This window comes from Amblyomma mixtum, chromosome 6 (genome assembly GCF_055824585.1).
Source record: "Amblyomma mixtum isolate Tamu chromosome 6, ASM5582458v1, whole genome shotgun sequence".
Lineage (NCBI taxonomy): Eukaryota > Metazoa > Arthropoda > Arachnida > Ixodida > Ixodidae > Amblyomma > Amblyomma mixtum.
In genome coordinates this window covers 124314417-124333651 of record NC_143017.1, presented here as the reverse complement: position 1 = coordinate 124333651, position 19235 = coordinate 124314417, and the positions used below count along the sequence as shown (strand labels likewise).

The following is a 19235-nucleotide window of genomic DNA, read 5'->3' as shown; positions in this document are numbered from 1 at the left end:
CCAGGCTTCCTTGGTGCAAAATATTGTGATATTTTAGTACTTGAAGGTCGAATAGATCCTTAAAAATTTTTAAAGGGACCTTTCGAGTCGTCAATGTGTGATTTTTGAAAAATCTATTTTTTCACTTTTTTATCATTTCAACACCCGCATCTCTCTTTAAATTTATCTATCTATTAGCGATATAGGTTTAGGCAGTAGCAGGAAGAGGAAAGTCAGATAGAAAGGTTCTTCTTGCAATGGGGAAAGACAGACGAAAGACACAACAGGATAGGGTATGAAGCAAGCACAGGCACGCTGCAAAGTACAGGCAGGCTGTGACCTGCGTAGCAAGCGCGAAAAATGACAGAAAATTTAGCGTGCTTCGGCCAAATAGGAATTCGATCCCCCGGCACTTCGGTTTTCACTACGGTTTCGGTTTCGGGTCGCGGCTCGGTTTCCAACGCCAAGCACGCATCACACAATTGTCATAAATATCGTGGAATGAAGGCATTTGTGCTAGTGCTCTATACCTGGAGGTGACAGTTAAGCTCCAACCTAAGGCCGATAGCTTTAATGTGATAATGCCCGTTGTTGTATCGGCGCAGCGCTCATCAAGTGTGGTGCACTTTGCTACTGTGCGCCGTGTATCTGATGTTCGCGATTACTGTTCACGAGTGCAGTTGTACCGCTGGCCAATGGCATGCCTCGGTTGCACCCAGGCTGTCTTTATAAGGCGAAGCCACTGAATTGTTTCTGTCTGTTGTTTTCGTGTTTGCTGCCCGAATAACTACTTGACTTCACGGCGTCCGAGTGCAACATGGCGACGAAGATGGGATGATTCGTGCAGAAGCATTGATCCAGCCTGCAGAACCGACGAAGACGCCACGGCAAGCGAGGACATCAGAGATGACCACCACCCTGGGATGTTTGGTAGAGTTCTGCGCAGACTCTGGCAATATCAACGTCTACCTGGAAAGGTTCCACCTGTCCGCAACCGCCAACGGAATAGACGCAAGTAAGAAGTTGCAAGTCTTCCTAACAATCCTGGGTGAAAAGGCTTACGTGACTCTGCGCAGCCAGCTGCTGCCGAAGACGCCAACAGAGGTCAAGTACGAAGAAGCTGCAGAAGTTCTTCAAAAGGACTATGCTCCAAAACGGTCTGTTGTTACCGAACGGTATCGCTTCTACCAGCGAAAGCAAAAGCCGAACGAAAGCCTGAAATAGTTTATCGTCGAGCTCAAAAGGCTGGTTGCTACGTGCTCGTTTGGAACATTCTTGGAAGAAGCGCTCCGAGATCGACTGATTGCTGTAATCCGTACGGATTCGATTCGATGCCGCCTTCTTGTCCTCTCGGATGACGAAGTCACCTGGGAGCGAGTCTGCAAAATCGCCACCGCCTTGGAAACGGCCCAGAAGGACACCCGGGAAATGCCACCGGAGGGGTCAACCTCCAGTACTGCCGACGTCTACTGGCATCAGAAACCTGCCCCGCAAGGCAGAAGACACTCGACTAAGGAGAAGACCGCGAGCAACGTGCAACGTGCCCCCCAAAACGGTCCAAGGAAGCAACGTGGGAAAGGCACTGTTCCCGGCTGTCATAGGTGTGGCGGAGTGCACGAGCCAGTGAGTTGTCCTTTTCTCAAAAGTACATGCTTCAAATGTTCCAAGCCTGGTCATGTAGCAAAACAAAGGTCGTTCACAAAGTTGGGGAAACCTTTTCGGCGACTCCTGAGTTGCTTCGGTTTGCACTACAAACCAGGTTCGTAGCTCTCCGCCCATCGAGCTTAATGTAAAGGTAAACGGCATGAATATCCCAATGGAATTAGACACGGGAGCCGCTGTGAACATAATGTCTCAAAGAGACTTCGATGCAACTTTCCAAAACTACTCATGTTCCAAAGACGACGTACGTCTAGGAGTGTATATTCACTCAAAGTAAAGGGTGTAGCGAACGTGAGTGTGCCTTATCAGAACCGAAGCTACGATCTGCCTCTGATAATTGCAAAGCAAGAAACTCAAGCTCGCATGCCGACGCTTTTAGGTCGCGATTGGATAACGACACTAAAAGTTGACTTGCAGAATGCTGTGCAGCAGTTGCAGTATGACATAGATAACGTACAGTACGGTAGGCAGATGGTAGCAGCGGAATCCGAGAAGAGGTTAAAACAGCTGTACGGTGATGTGTTTGAGCCAGGCTATGGTTCTATCAAGAGATTCACTGGTAGCATCCAAATAAAATTTTCGGTCGCTTTTTTGTTGAGATTTATATAACACGGGCAGTCCTCATACCACTCCTGCTGGCGTGGTGCAGTGGTTAGGAGGTGCGCCACTGGCCTTCGATGGCAGGTGCTGCCACTGGTGGAGTTTGTGAGACCCAGGTTGGTCTTCCCTAGCAGTCTATCACGACTAATCTTTAATGGGACCACCACCTGCCACGGTTGGCGGGTTGCGATGACGTCACAAGGTCACAAGACCTAGGAGGCCCACCTGCCATGCAGGTAACACACAGACAACGGCTTAGTGGTTGAGTGGAAGCTATACTGCTAGAGCATTAAAAAAAGTGGGACCACTTTCCTCCATCCTCCTCCGCGTGCTCATCATCCTTTCCCCTGACAACCACCGCCGACCGGACAGTGGCCCGGGTTTCGGCCGGCAGACGCCAGCTGCGGCCCACCGGGGTCGCACTGCTAAGCGCCCGTCCGACTTCAACGCGAATCCCACCGGCGGGGGCCTGTGTTCCCCAGGGGAAGGGGGGGCAGCCTTGAGGGGGACACCCTCATGTTTGCCGACCACCTATTTCCGGAGAACATAACCCGCCACCTACCGAAGCATGAACGCGCGTCTCGAGACACATCGCCAATCACCTCGGTGATTCTACTAGGGTTCAAGTGTCTTATTAATGTGCAAGGTGTTGTCAATGCCGCAGCTCGTCAACACACTTTAAGTCCCAGCACGCGAAACGCTCTTGATAATCATATTGCTAAACCTAAGTCACATCTGATTTGCTGATTACATTACTCCCTTACTGAAGGCAGGTGAAAACTGCAGCGCTCGTTTGAAGACCCACAAGCAGGAACCTTAAGAATAGTAATAAATTAAGGTATCCTACAATGACGTTCAATACTGTGAAAAAGGAACAATACCTTACGAAAGAAAGTTAGGTATTGCAAGTGGTAAAGGTGTACATTTTATAATCTAAGTATGCACATACAGAGTGACCATAAATCCGGGCAATAAGACTGCAATTGATATTTCTAGAATAATTGGAGGCCGTGAATATCGCAGCTACCCTGCGGCCACGAATAATTTCTTTTTAATGTCCCTGAAGAGGAAAGTATTGCACTGCTGAGTATTGCCAGTATTCACCTTATTCACCTACGACGTAGAAACTTAGGCTCAAGTTAAAGGGTTGGGAACTAAATACAGTACAACGCAATGTGTTGTGCGCTGTTTTTAAAAGTAATAAAAAAAAGCAAACCGACCCAACTAGCTGTGACTGGATCCACAAATACCTTTCCCGTGCGAACGAGCCATGACATAGGGAGCAACCACATGTCGCAGAAAGCCTAGTACTTTGTTTCTGAAACGCAACTCCACTGCGGAGGAAATGTTGCGCTCATGAAGAGCATGTTTCGCCCTGGGGCAAGGCCGGCATTTAGGAAGTTTTCTCCTTCGCTTGCACGCCACTATACTCAAACACGGCTGTCAAGGAAACACCCTCTTCCTTGATTTTAAAATCCCACAATACTAAACTTATATAAAGATGGTCTTCGGACACTGAAGTCTCAGCAGTTGCAAGAAAAAAAAAGTAACCACCACAGTATCTCCAAGTCTCAATTTTTAAACACTGAAAACAGACAACATACATGTTGAATTACGGAGCAATTACAATCTCACTCAGGATTCATGTGCACAAGTACGAGGTATGTCGAATTGGAAAGGGCGGAAAATGGGAGTCATTCTTTATTGCCTTAGATCCCGCCGTTTGAACACCAGAGATATGTTTCCTACATATTGTCCATGCGTGAACCGTGACATCTGGCAAGGCATTGGTGGAGCCGCGAATTGCTCTTCAGCGACCTGCTGTTTGTCTTTTTTCGGCATATAATATAGTTTTCTGCCCCTATGTTATAGCCTTCACATAATTAAAGACTATTCCAAGGCTTGAAACTAAGCGTTGTGCGGATCAATATTAAAACGACTTCTGGATCAGACGCAACCCTAGAATGTAAATTCTGCTTCTCAGTTCCAGACACAACCACTTGGTAGATTCAATCCTTGAAATCTCTACAGACTGCAGTGCCTCTCTTGATACGAAGCTAATCTCAGTGCGGACATCCATTTTTCTTCTCGATGCCTCCCTCCTACTTACGCAAACTTGACGCACCGTCGATATCAATTGTTTAACTGCATTAAAAAAATAGCTGTTTTTATGTTTGCGAATATGCATGCCGGTTGTAAAGGCTAAACCACAACATCAAAGCTACTCAGGACTCGAAGTTCTTGGCAGCTGCAAAGCTATACTAGAACAGCCTATAATGCAGCCAGGCCACGGAAAGCCGCGCGGACGGGTGGAGTTCACGCTGATGTGGATGATTCATTTTTTTTACACGTAACCAGAATTCCACGCTTTGCCTCTTTTTCTTCTTGCTTCTTCAACCCCTGACTACCGGTAAGGCGTTCGTCAAATAGTAGACTCCACTGGGGTCGCTCGCAGTTATGACCTTGCCTAGCGGCCACATCGGCACAGAAAGTCTGCAGCCCATGCTCGTAGAGTGCTCAGTGGGCCGTCTTTTGAATCAAGACAGTAGGAAGCTCCTGCTGAAGGGGCTGTCTGCGTCGTAGCCTGCCTAACAAGAATAGATTGCTCGCCGTAAAGGAGGATCCGCATACGAGAAGCTAGTGCTTGGAAAGTGTTCCCCTCAGCAGCACAATCCTGTACGGGCCCATCCACTTTTACTGGTGTAAAAAGCAGGCGCCAGGCTTACGCCTCGGAGGAGACATAGTGATGCTCAGGAATGGTACAAGCGTTAGTTGTTTTACCGTGGTCTCCGTAGCAGTAAGCCTTGAGAATCTGGAAAGAGAAGCAGGCTTGGCTCGTGCGTTATTCATCGAAAATACCTGATTCGGTTGTAGTTTTATGTCGCGATTTTCGTGTGACGCTCTTCTCGCATATTTTGGGCTCTTCTTTCCAAGCAATAACCTCGAATATCGCTATGAGAAGCGCCACATTGCAAGAAAGAGTACATTTAGTGTCGGGAAGTACGGTGCTATCGGCAGAAAGGCACTCGAAGTTGGTAAATGAGGTGAAAACGAAAGAAGCGCGACGAGAGCTCGGATGTCTTACAAGTAGGCGAAATGGTATAGATAGAAAGGAAACTGAGAATGTCGTAGACGTCCGTTACAATAGTCAGCGGATCTGTCTTCTAACGTTACAGGCTGCGCGATGTCTTCTTTCGCTTCATTTATGACCAAGAGGCTGTTAAAATTGAACAATGAGTCTTGCTTGTTTCATGGCGTAGTCGTGTCCTCTCAAGAAGAGAATAACGGCATATGAGTCTGCAAAACGACGTCGGTTACACGTAAGGAAATATTGTCATGAATATTTGTAACGAATAATATTACCATGAATATTCCCATGAAAAAGTGAAGGAACTCGTGGTGGGATCCACACTCCAAACCACGTTGGTAAAAGTAACTGCTAGATAATAAAATTGGTTCATTTCAGTTTACTCACTATCACTGACCGTTCCATTTGCAGGAGCCCAACTGGAGTATGCTACTGCTACTTATGACCCACACCGCAACAACGCCCTCAAGTCGCTTGAGAACTGAGCAAGACGATTCAGTTTATATAGCTTAGCAGCCATTCTCGCTCACTGTGGTGACCTGTGTGTGTTGAAAGAAGACACGATTCAAACGTGTGAAGCTCGCTCGCAGCCGGAACGCTTGGCCTGAACATTTGTAGCGCGTTGCAAAGTGATCTAGGTACTCCTGAGCCGCAACTCCTTCGTGATCCTACGATTCAAGCATCTCAGCAGTAAAAGCTCAAATATTCTTACCACCCTAGCCTCACGGCGTACTATAGCGCGTCTTAACCTTTTGTAACTTTTTCCATTTCTTACCTTCTGATAACCAGTACAGGAAAAGAGCCCACGGCGTCGCCTTCTACAGCACTGTAATGCATTGTATGCGCCACAAGACGATACTGCGACTTTTTCCAGCAGTCATATTTTAGGAGAACAACACGGTACTCGAATGGGCAGCCCGCCGAAGTTGCCACCATCATCGATCCATTAGGATTCAAGTGGCTAAGGGAAAACATTTCATCGTGATTTTATTATATTTGCTTGCCGTGTAGCACCCACTCCCTCATATAATGTCTTATCACCAGATTCTTGAGGAATCTAATAAATAAACAAAGTGAGCAGCTTGCTTTTCGGACTTGAAATTGGCTTCGGGAGTCCGCGGAATACTGAAATCGCCAAGGTGCAAGTACTATTCAGAACCATAGTGGCGAGAGAGATAATTATAAATGGATTATTATGACTCTTTCCCGCGTCATCGAAGCGAAATAATCTTGTATGCGCTGGCGTGGGCAAGGTCATGTCAAGCAGTTATCTTGGGACTGCATTCAAAGCAGGAACATCTGATTTATGCAAAATAGAAATTTCAGCAACCGCACCTTAGTACGTTGAGATTCCAACAGCGGCTCTTGAGGTCCGCGCCGTCGCTTTGGAGTGCAAGTTTGAGTGAGCCCACGCTGAGGGAACTACACTTTTGCATTAGATGCATCGTCCAGTGTTACAAAGTAGTAGTGAGGAACATTCGTGGCAGTAATAAGTAAGTGCAGATCCGCTACCTCGATAGGCAGAACCACAATCGAGACAAGCTGGGCAGCGAGTAGCTCCTACCTTGCTCTGCCGAGTTCGAACAAGGCTCTTGCATAACAATGACCATAGCGCGAAGGCAACTACGCTGCTATAGGAAACGGCCTCTCTGCACCCCTATTACGTCTTTCAGAGAACCTGCTAGACTTGTCGGTTCTCTGTTCGAGGCTTTCGCTAAGTTTTTCTGTTCTGCATCCGGATTGGAAAAATAAGGGATAAAAAGACAGTACCACCCACCACGCCAGAAGAGGCATAATGCATGTGCAAAGAACCTGCATACGCAAGTAAGTGCACGTGGCTGTTTCCTGTAAAAAAGACGACCGTATGCAGGTGAGAAAGCCATCGCTTGCTGGCGCACCCTCTATAAATAAGCTATGACACGGCCCCGTAGGTCTCCTTCTAGCAGCTGTAGTAAACGCCAAAGCACCGCGACAAACTACTCTTTCGGCGTACCTACCATGGTGGAGAAAAGACGGGAGCTCTGCTCTCCTTCTTCCATACTTCCCACTTCCGCCACGAAGTGTCATTAAAAAAAAAAAAGAAACCATAATGAGTATTCCGTACGCGAATAACATTATCTCCTCTCTCGGTAAAAATAAGTAGTGCTCTTCGGTAGGGATCAAATAAGAATGCTTAGCTTCTGGGATCAATTAAGGTGCATTTATTCATACGGCATAAGTTGCACATGGGGCAACAGTTTACTGCTCAGAAAACTTAATTAGCCAGCTTTAACGATGATCACGTGGTCCAGATCATTAAAATGATTGTCTGTGGGAGACGAGTAACAAAATATTGCCATATACATCCACTAGTAGGTGTTGCTACTTGGCAGTAGAAAGCAGTGATAAGTACTGATTGGTTTGTCAATAAGTGTAACTTAAAATTCAGAGAAAAAGCGAAGTCTAACAAGATGGTGGTTTCGTGCTGTAGTCGAACATTGTCCCTGTGAGGAAATGCGAGCTACTTCGCTTGGCTGGCCACATTCTTTAGTACACATTCTTCGCTGCATTACCCCCAAGAATGCGGCCAGGTCATCGAGTTGTCGTCCGGTAGGTGGCTAGATGCGGGTTGTCTGAAACCATTGGTTGACTTCCTAGCTTCGTCGATCTTGTGTTTCTTTCGTTTTTATTCTGACAACGAGAAGTTTTCCTTTGTGCTTCCTGGGCCAATACACGCAGAAAAGTGTAGAAAAACTGTAACCTGGCTACGATGAAGATAAATGTGGTAAAAAACTGTATTCCAGTAAAGACGTCAACATCAGCCGTCTGGGGAATGGAGTCAAGGATGCATAGGAGTAAAGTGTGCAACTTTTGTTTCAGTAAAAACACATAAACTTGGTTTGCCGTTACGTTCCATTCTATCTAAATTATTAGCACGTTCTTATGTCACATTATTCAGAAGTCACGGTATGTGCCCAGTGTGTTTGCAGTTTTGTAGGAGTTCCCCGTATTATGTGGGAAGGTTTATGTTGAACAGACGGGCCGTTGTATGCATATGCGCCGGATGGAACGTTTAGGGGCCTTATCGTCCGACCCATTTTCACATGCGGTGGCAGATCGCAGGGAGTGCAAAGAAGGAAAGAAATAAAAGAAATAAAAACATGTGTGCCGTCCGTTTTCAGAGACTAACTCTGTGAACAAGCAAACAGAACCCTTGTATGCACTGTTCAAATCCTATGACATATTCAAGTGTATAGAATATGTAAGTCTGCAAGCTACCAGAAATGTTTTTTTATTATTCTATTTCTATTAGTAATTTTCGAATATTCACACAGATGTAGTAAGAACATTTTGGAGACAAAAGGTTCATCGCTGGTGGTTCCACCATTGCACCTCTACTACAAGCTTGCGGTACTTAGTGACTTATTCTGCTCAATGTACGTCAGCAAGAGACTAATTATGCTTCAAATTTCATAGAAAAAACAGCTGAGGATACGATACCTTACCTGGTCACTGCTATATATATGGCTTGGTTTAGAATACAAAAATTCAAGTTTGCAGTGCATTTCCTCCAGCTACCTTCACCTCAGGCGGTGAGTATCGTCAACTTTTTTCTCTTTGGCTTCCAGAATAAAAACGCAGGCAAAAGTGTTGAATACTTTGTTACGAAACTGTGCAATTTACAGGCTCAGGCTGTTTGGCAAGGGAGGAAGGTGTCATTTCAGGTGCCTAGTCAGAAAAGCATTTAAATTAAGGACTGATAACTAAACAAAATCCTCATCCGGACTAAAAGACGCCCAGAAAGCGTACACTTTCTTCCCTTAGGCTGGTGAAACGCGTTTGAGAACTAAAGTAGGCTAGAAAACTTTGAGCGACCTTTGTGGCAATCAGGAGCGGTTGAATATTTTCCTCATGGCTTTGTACCTTGCTTTTATCGCACTGTGTGTTTTACTTGTGCGTCATTTTTTGTGACTATAAAGTTTCTGAACTTTGTTTTCACTATAATTTTGCATACTACTGTACTGTAATTTCTTTCCCTCTATTCTGTATGGCCTCATGGCTTTCAGTGCATAATAAATTTATTTAAATACGAAGGCAGGCGTTGATAATCCATTTGTAAACTTGCTGCAGAGATAACAGTCTGAAGCAAAGTAAAAGAAATGTGAGGCTGAAATGTGCGTCTTTAATATACATGTTTATACCACCGAAACAAACTCATTTTCTTTAATGTTACCGGCTGCTAATGAATTAGCCTGTCAACACAGTTACTTTTCTTGGTGCTATGTGTGGTCTTTACTCAAGTCACTTAATTAGGTTTCATTACGCTCTCTCGAAGCGGGAAGTCATGAAGTACAGTGCCCCGCAAGTACCAAGAGCGCAACAAAAAGCAATAAAACTTGGCTTGTATATTAGAAAGCACACAAATTAAGAGAGCATGAGGCAGCTGCACGATTTCCTGGAGCCTCTGCAGCGCTCTTTTGAAATTTTTGATTAAAGCCATAAGAAAATTCCAGTCCGTGCTTTCCTCGCCGCTCACGCATTTTTCTTTCTTCTAGCTGCTCGGTGGTTTCTCAAACCGAAAGCATTGTTTCTATAAAACGCACTGAAAGCAGGGATAAGAATGAGCGGTAAAGTCTTAATGACAGGCCATATGTTTCCTTTCGCTGCCAAGCAGCGGCAGTAAGGGTTCCATCGAGAAGGCATGTTTTTATGGCTAGCAATAGCACGTAGTACTGAGGTTGTTTTTTTTTTTTGTAGCGTTGGTGCTGCAGTGACGCTAGTCATGAGCATTCTTTTGGGTTCAGACATGTTTTGTTTCTACATGTGGGTTACTGCGCCGTTGCGGATGTCAACCAAAAGAAAAGACATATTTCAGCAGCAAACCTAGGCAGAAATTCCCTCCGAGAAACTACCTGTAATAAATTTTTTAACCGCTAAAGTACACTTCTCAAGGTTCGTATTTCAAAAAAAGCGGCCTGTTTTTTGTGCCCTCAGGTGACATGAAGTCTGACTGCTGAAGAGTACGACCGCGGTCGAGTTGCTCATGTTGCTACAGTTTTCATATACGCTCTTATCACACACTTCATCCTTGCCTCCCTGGTATGTATAATTCAGTGATAAAGGTCGCAACGTTTCACACATAGCGGTAAGACAATGACTTGATTGGTTATGGTCTCTAGAGCATCCATGACACTCGTTCTGCGCTGCAGAGCTCAACGAACAATACAGATCGAAGACACATAAGCGCTGAAAGATCATTGTTCTGTTTCTTTCGTCCTTTCAGTATTGGGTTGTGGAACCCAAATAACGTTTTTCATCGTTGAAACAAATATTACTTAGGACTAGCAAGAACATGTTAATGGGTGCCTTCTTATATCATAGCCCTCGTTCAGGGCCAGAAATAGACATCCAAAACTTTGCGTCTGTAATCCTTTTAAGCTCTCCCATTGGAATCAAAGTGCTCATTCAGCTGCTCTATGCTGGGAGTTTCAAACAAAGCAGATGAGCCCCTATCGGTTCTGGAATGCCTCAGCGGCGCGTAATATGTGCTGCCTGCGTCCACCGAAAGTGTACTCCAATATTGTGCCAGCCTGTATAGAAAAATGAAACCATCATGAAGTCGCATACAGCCTTGTCTACATCTGCTCTGAGTATACAGAATGTCCTTTTACGCGTTTTGTACCGCTGCCGACATAATGCTCAATGTGCATGCCATAAAGGCAGGATCCTTCCAAACCCAGAGCGAAAAGTGCTTTGATAATTTATCTACAGACTGGCAGAATATGCTCGGCAGGCCTTCTTCTGTAGTAACATGAATTCTTACTCGTTTTTTTTCACAGCCTTTTGACTACCTTGTTTCCTGACACTAATTTAACGATTTCAGCTCATCTGGTTAAGCGCTTATTTGGCAGCTCTTTAGGCGCCTCAACATTAGAGACGTGGTCGCTGCCTAAGGCGATTCCCGCTAGCAAACTGGGCGCGCCCAATGCCCGGCTCGTGCTGCCACAGTCTAGCCTGCAATGCCATGGCGACCCAACGCCATATGCTGTTCGATCACGACAGTGCCCCAAGGTTGCGCTGTGGGCTCACAGACTGCTGTGGGCCACCTGAACTTCGCACTACAGGTTTAGAACAATTTTTCTAGGCACCCCCTAACTTTACACTTTGCTGTTCATTCGGATATCTTGCATTCGTTTAATTTTACGAAGAGGAATTCTCTACGCAATAACAAAATATGAGCTCCTGAGCACTGGTTTTGGTTGCTTCGAAACAGACTTCAGCACCACACCTTAACAACGCAGTGAGTAAAGTTTACGTAGTGTCAACAATATTGTGCGCCAATCAGACCTACCCTGATTTTCGATAGAATAACATCTGCAACGAACGCATGCACTGTACGAGAACGCATTGCTTTCTGTTCACAAAGCGTGTCATGAGCGACGAGGGAGATAAAGAAGACATTGTTAAGTTGCTGCGTGCGCCACCTCTTCCTACGGCATTTTGTTCGTAATAAATTTTCTCGTTAAATTTACTTTCTTGTTGCCATAACCGAGACATAAAAGCAACTACCACAATGCTGCAGCGTTAGACTGAGGCGCCATTTTTCTTCGTCAGTGAACCTCCGGCACCGGCTCCGGGTGACGGTGCCTGTGAGGTAGCTGCTAGTCACACGACACACTAAAGCAGGGGTTTTTTCTTTTTCTCGCCTAATGCGCAAGCCCCGTAGTTCTTAAGGTCATCTACACTCACTCGCCGCTTTGTGCCTGTGCCCCCTTTCGCGGTTTTTCTTCTCATTTTTTTATCTCCATTCTTCTAGCTTTCTTTGAGCTAACTTTCTTCCAGCCTGTCTGTAGGCGTTCGCCACGAATACATTGAAACAAAGAGTCTGTGAGTGGCGGTAGCAGGTTTGTTGAAAACCGAATAGACGAGCCTCAGAGTAACAGTGCCTCACCAATCATTCTCTTGTAAGCGCTGCTGAAGTCCAGGATTCTTGGACATCTATTTTAATTGTTAGGAAGCTGCGCTAGAGCGTAAGGTACTGTTATGAAAATAATAAAACTAATGGTCCATTCTTTCGATGCGTGCCAAAATTTTTGTTTGAAAGTTGGTCCTTTGCTCGCATCGAGTAGTCAAACTGCTTTATAAAAACAATGCGGAAGGTTTTGGCGATAGCAAGAATGTTGGCAGCAAAAGTCCGCAAATCTTCTAATCTTCGGATATATTGACTGGTATAGGGTAATATTACGACATATTAAACCATTGCATTCATAAAAATTTTCCGTTGAATTATGCGCTCGTCCACAGTTTCTGGGTACGATATGCTGCAAGACGATGACGAAGGAAGATAAAAGGAAAATAAAAATCATTCAAAAGCCCACTTTTTCTTTCCCCGAGCTCATGTAATGAATCCGACTCGGTGTACAGCGCAAGCGTTCCTTTCGTTCTGGTATCAAAGAGAGATAAGGCTCCCTAAGTCGTCAATAACTGCCGTTGTCTCCTTTCTGCTGACAGCGACTGTAGAATAGAAGCGAAGTCCTGCGGAAACGGAGCTTTGGAAAGCACTACCAAGACTCATAAAAGTACAGAAAATTACCGCAGTCAAACATCAGTTCTAATACCTTAAGGTAAAACTGCATGATCGCTCAATAAGAATGGCTCACGAAAACTTTCTTCAGACTTAGAGTTCCGCCTTCGTTTTGATGATTAGGAACAGCATCGATCGCCTGTAGAGGGCGTTACATTTTCGGCTTGGAAAGAGTAGCGACACGTTCTTGCGGCAAAAGAATGAACTGGGATGACTAAAGCCTACAACAGTCTACAGGACATGTGAAGGAAACTAAACATGGGCAAGAGCCCATGGCGACAAAAAAAAAAACATAGCTTCTGCCAACTGCATATTTATGCTTACACTTTGTAGGGTCGATCACAGGGAAGATCTATGTTTATGAAAAGTGTGCAAGTATTAGGAAACTGGTATATTTCATTAGAGTTAGGTCTCAAAAGTCCTATAGAATAGCGTATTACATAAGACAACTTGGGCACACTGAACACACTGTAAAAAATAATTTAGCACAACTATAAAACACCAAGAAGTTTAATACGAACGAATAAATACCCCAAAGCACCATTAGTTTCATTACACCAGTATTCTAGGTAAGAACGCAATCGGAAGAAAGTTGAACACTTGAAGAAAACTAAAAACTCAAAGCAGTGCCAGAAATTCAAAATATAAACACAGAACAAAAATTTATTAGCAAACACAGAGTACTGAAGAGGCCAGAGAGGTGTGCAATATTAAGGAGGTCGAACGAAGTCTCCACGGTGCCTCGCAAAACTATGAAAGAAAGGCAGAGAGTCATAGCTAAGTTTTGAATGCTTCGGTCACCAGTTTTAGATAGTGCTCAGGTCAAACCACTAAGGATTAGAAGAAACAAGGTTTTTTCATACATTTTATATTTGTTAACTCTCACGATAGACCGCCATTCTAGAGGGTAGCGGGTAAAAGACAATTATTAATATCCGGTCTTGCGTATGCGACCCTTCACCTCTAGGGTAACCAATGCATACCTTTCTTTCTTTCTTTCTTTCTTTCTTTCTTTCTTTCTTTCTTTCTTTCTTTCTTTCTTTCTTTCTTTCTTTCTTTCTTTCTTTCTTTCTTTCTTTCTTTCTTTCTTTCTTTCTTTCTTTCTTTCTTTCTTTCTTTCTTTCTTTCTTTCTTTCTTTCTCTCTCTCTTTCTTTCTTTCTTTCTTTCTTTCTTTCTTTCTTTCTTTCTTTCTTTCCTTCTTTCTTCTTTTCTTTCTTTCTTTCTTTCTTTCTTTCTTTCTTCCTTTCTTCCTTTCTTTCTTCCTTTCCTTCTTTCTTCTTTTCTTTCTTTCTTTCTTTCTTCCTTTCTTCCTTTCTTCCTTTATTTCTTTCTTTCTTTCCCGCTTTCTTTCTTTCTCTCTTCTTTTCTTTCCTTCTTTCTTTTCTTCGTTCTTTCTTTCCTCCTTTCTATCTCTCTTCCCTTCTTTTCTTAGTTCTTTCTTTCTTTTTTCTTGCTTTCTTTCTTCGTTCTTCCTTATTTCTTTTTCTCTTTCATATTCCTCTTTCATATTTCTTTTTTCCTTTTTCTTCGTTTCATTCTTTTCTTCTAACCTATTATACTTTGCTTGTCCAAACTTTCTAAGCCCACTAGTCCCACATGAAGGATGAATGCACAGGCATGGTGCTGGGTTTTCAATTAACCTTGCATTACTCACTAAAAAAAAGATTAACCAGAATGAAAACTCGGAATTTCTCGCGAAATCGACTCCGCCAGAAAAATAACCTATCAACAAAGTAAACAAAACATCGCGTATTTTGTTTTGAAAAAACAAATGAGTATAAGCAGTCTAGCCGGAGGCCTCTGGAATGCCGTGAGGCAGACAAACCGTGATGTGGACTTTAAAGTGCCCGGACCAGCCTCCTTACACGATCGCGTCGAAGCCGAGAATGCCGTTCCTGACTTGTTTATACAAGACGAACCATAAGTTCGGCGCCAAAAAGAGAGTTTTGACGTGACCGGGGCCAACCGTCCGTACGATGGGCGGTCTTTGCGAACAAGATGTCGAGAAACGCTGGAAAAATTTACTCGCTTCGAAATCACGATGATATAAACTTCGCGAAAAGAGAACCAAACAGGGAGAAGGTTTGCAGTCCGGAGGCGAAAGTTTTCCATCGGAGGTCAGGCTTGCTTTGGAAGCTGTGCTGTATGACCGGATTTCTTAAGCAGCTGCCAAAAGTTTCCTAGAATCTTTCTTTTCCCAGGGAAAGAGTCGCTGGGCGCAGCGCTAGTTTCAAGAAATCGGAATAATTTTCACAGATCAGTAGACATTTCATACTTGGTAATGAGATTCATTCAGATCCAAGTATGTCAGAGTTACTGCCTATATATATGTTCACATTAAATGGGGCTTCATTTTTTCTCATCATCATAAGCAATCAGTCAAGGCTAGAACTGCTCAGAACCAAGTAATCTCTCAATAGATACTGTTACTAATCAATGTTCCTTCACAGTATTCCCTCTACAATAACTTCTGCTCACACTTGCTTATGGGTAATTTCTGGAGCAAAGCTTAGTGTTTGTAATGCAAAATAAATTTTATTCGTCCCAGTCACAGACAAAAACACATTGCTGTTTTACAATGAATATTTTCTCAGGTGTAATGGGTTTTCCGGGCACAGAACACAAAGAACACGGCACAGAGCACAAAGCGCTGAACGGCGTCCACCGGCAGTCAGTCGTTCCAATCGCACCAACAGGAAGCGCGCGCTCGCCGAGCGCAGTCCCGCTGCCACGCGGGCACTTCTTCGTCATCACAATGGCCCCCGGCGAAGGAGGAGCCATCCTGGCGACTCACGGCGTAGTGCACATGACGGGTTCGTGATAGGGCTTGAGGCGGCTGATGTGAACGGTTTCACGGCCACGGCGGCGGTGGTCAGATGAGGGTGTCAAAGGTTCCACAACGTAGTTCACGGGGGAACTCTGACAGACAACACGGTAGGGGCCGTGATATTTGGTGAGGAACTTGGACGACAGGCCAGGAGGTCCAGAAGGGACCCAGAGCCAAACAAGGGAGCCGGCAGGTAGGTGGGCAAAAGGTTGACCAGAATCACGCCGTTCTTTCTGACGATGTTGATCGTCACACGTGAGCGATCGGGCTAGTTGGCGGCATTCTTCGGCGTACTTGGCGATTTCAGAAGCAGGCGAGCAGTCAGATGCGTCAGGATGGTAAGGGAGGATGGTGTCAATCAAGCAGGTAGGTTCGCGTCCATAAAGGAGGAAGAATGGCGAAAACCCTGTAGTAGACTGAACGGCGGTATTATAGGCGTACGTCACAAATGGGAGTACGAGGTCCCAGTTAGAGTGGTCGGGAGTGACATACATAGTGAGCATGTCACCGAGCGTCCGATTAAACCTTTCGGTCAACCCGTTCGTCTGAGGATGATACGCCGTGCTTGTTCTGTGAACTACGCGACATTCTTGTAGAAGCGCCTGAACAACGTCTGATAAAAACACGCGGCCGCGATCGCTGAGAAGCTCGCGGGGAGCACCGTGGCGAAGAACGAGGTTGCGAAGAATGAAGAAAGCGACTTCTCTGGCTGTAGCCGCCGAAAGAGCGGACGTCTCGGCATAGCGCGTAAGATGGTCGACGGCGACGACAATCCAGCGGTGACCAGAAGTAGAAGGCGGCAGAGGCCCATAAAGGTCGATGCCCACACGATCAAACGGACGGGCAGGGCAAGGTAAAGGCTGCAATGGCCCGGAAAGGCGCTGTGGTGGTGACTTGCGGCGTTGGCAGTCAAGGCATGAGCGAATATACTTTCGTAGAAAGGTATACATTCCGCGCCAGTAGTACCGGTGCCGAAGGCGCGTGTATGTTTTTAAGAGACCAGCATGAGCGTTCTGGGGTTCGGCATGAAAAGATGCGCAGACTTCAGCGCGTAAGTGGCGAGGTATGACAAGCAGCCATTTTCGACCATCTGGCATGTAATTCCGGCGATAAAGAATACCATCTTGCAGAGTGAAGTGGCGGGCTTGACGACGAAGCGAGCGAGAGGGCGCTGACGTAGTGCGGCCGGAGAGAAGGTGCACGAGAGAGGTTATCCAGGCGTCTTTGCGCTGCTCCAGATGCATGTTTGGAGGGCGTAACGAAGAGAGCACGGGGTCAATGCTAGAGAGGGTCGCATCGTTGGCAAGTAGCGGTGAGCGGGAGAGGGCGTCGGCGTCAGAGTGCTTGCGTCCGGAACGGTAGATGACTCGAATGTCGTACTCCTGAAGTCGCAGTGCCCAACGACCAAGTCGGCCGGATGGATCCTTCAAGGACGACAGCCAGCATAAAGCATGGTGGTCGGTGACTACGTCGAAGGGGCGGCCGTTGAGATATGGTCGAAATTTGGTTATTGCCCACAAAATGGCCAAACATTCTTTTTCGGACACGGAGTAATTGATCTCGGCTTTAGACAGGGTGCGGCTGGCATAGGCGACGACATATTCATGAAACCCAGGCTTCCGTTGTGCAAGCACAGCACCAATGTCAATGCCACTAGCATCCGTGTGGATCTCGGTGGGAGCGTTCGGGTCGTAATGGCGAAGTATGGGTGGTGAAGTAAGGAGCCGGCGCATTGTAGCGAAAGCATCATCACATTTGGAGCACCATGACGACAAGGAATTTTGGACTTGAAGTCGTGTCAAAGGTGAAATGATAGTGGCGAAATTCCGGATGAAGCGCCGAAAATATGAGCATAGGCCGATGAAACTCCGCAGTTCTTTGGGCGTGGACGGCTTCGGAAATTCGGCGACTGCACGAAGTTTTGCGGGATCCGGAAGGATGCCGTGTTTAGAGACGACGTGACCGAGGATGGTCAGTTGGCGAGCTCCGAAATGGCATTTTTTCAAATTTAATTGCAGCCCAGCGGTGGTGAGGCAAGTGAGCACTTGGCGCAGGCGAGTCAGGTGTGTCGGAAAGTCGGCCGAAAACACGACGACGTCGTCAAGGTAGCAGAGGCACGTCTTCCAGCGTAGGCCCCGCAGGACATTGTCCATCATCCTTTCGAATGTAGCAGGGGCATTGCAAAGCCCAAATGGCATTACGTTAAACTCATATAACCCATCAGGCGTGACGAATGCTGTTTTTGCGCGATCATCTTCGGCCATGGGTATTTGCCAATAACCAGATCGCAGATCGAGGGACGAAAAAAATTCTGCTCCTTGTAGGCAATCGAGGGCGTCATCTATGCGTGGCAGAGGATAAACGTCTTTCCGGGTAACAGTGTTCAGACGTCGATAATCCACGCAAAATCGGATAGAGCCGTCTTTCTTCCGAACGAGAACGACCGGGGAAGACCATGGGCTCTTCGAGGGCTGTATAATCCCGCGCTCTAGCATGTCGTCCACTTGCTCGGTGATGACGCGACGCTCCGGAGCGGACACGCGATATGGTCGCTGGCGCAGAGGAGGGTGGGTGGCAGTATCGATGGTATGTGTGACAGCGGCAGCACGGCCGAGGGGAGTTTGGCACGCATCAAAAGACGAACGAAATTCGCACAAAAGGGTGAACAGCTAGTCACGGCACGCCGAATGAAGGTCGCCATCGATAGCACTGTACAGGACATCAGAGGATGGTTGGTGTGACAGGGGAGCCGGAGTGAGAGCATCGAGCGACGGTGTAGGAGCGGCCTCGGCGTCGTTAACTACTTGTAGGAGTTCAGCCGATGCCACGTACCCAATGCATTCCCCACGAAGCAGAGTCAAAGGAGAGGGAAGATGATTGCTGATGAGCATGGTTGCGGTTCCGGAAGTCATCGTGAGGACAGCGAAGGGAAGCGGTAGGTTCTTGCGGCGAACGAACAATTCCGAGGGAGAAAAGAGTACAGGTGTGTCGGGTGGGTCGGCTCGAGAGACGCAGGACAGGGAGACTACAACGGACGAGAAAGCAGGAAGTTCTACATCATGGGAAAGGAGAAGTTTGTCCGGATACTCAGCGGTTTCGGCAGCGGAGTCGTCGGGTAGGACAGAGAGTGTGACTTCAGCCCGAGCGCAGTCGACGACAGCAGAGTGGTCCGACAGAAAGTCCCACCCAAGAATGACGTCATGCGAGCAGGAGGAGAGTACTACGAACTCAATGGCGTAGATGGCGTCTTGGATAGCAACTCGTGCAGTGCAAGCGGCGAGCGGCTGAATTTGCTGGGCGTCAGCAGTACGCAGTAAAATACCAGAGAATGGCGTCAGAACTTTCTTGATGCGGCGGCAAAATTTCGCGTCTATAACTGATACGGCTGCTCCGGTGTCAATCAAGGCACAGGTCGCAACACCGTCTACGACTACATCAACGACATTGGCAGGGGACGTCAGAAGCCTTGTAAAGTTCGCCGAAGGCGCAGCTCTTGCCTCGGGAACTGCGCTCA

The 19235-nt window shown here is 46.3% G+C and overlaps 1 pseudogene; it reads left to right on the top strand.

Annotated features, from left to right (window-relative positions):
* The first annotated feature begins 885 nt into the window (after positions 1–885).
* LOC149340277 (uncharacterized) lies at positions 886–5814 on the top strand (annotated as a pseudogene).
* Positions 5815–19235: the final 13421 nt, after the last annotated feature.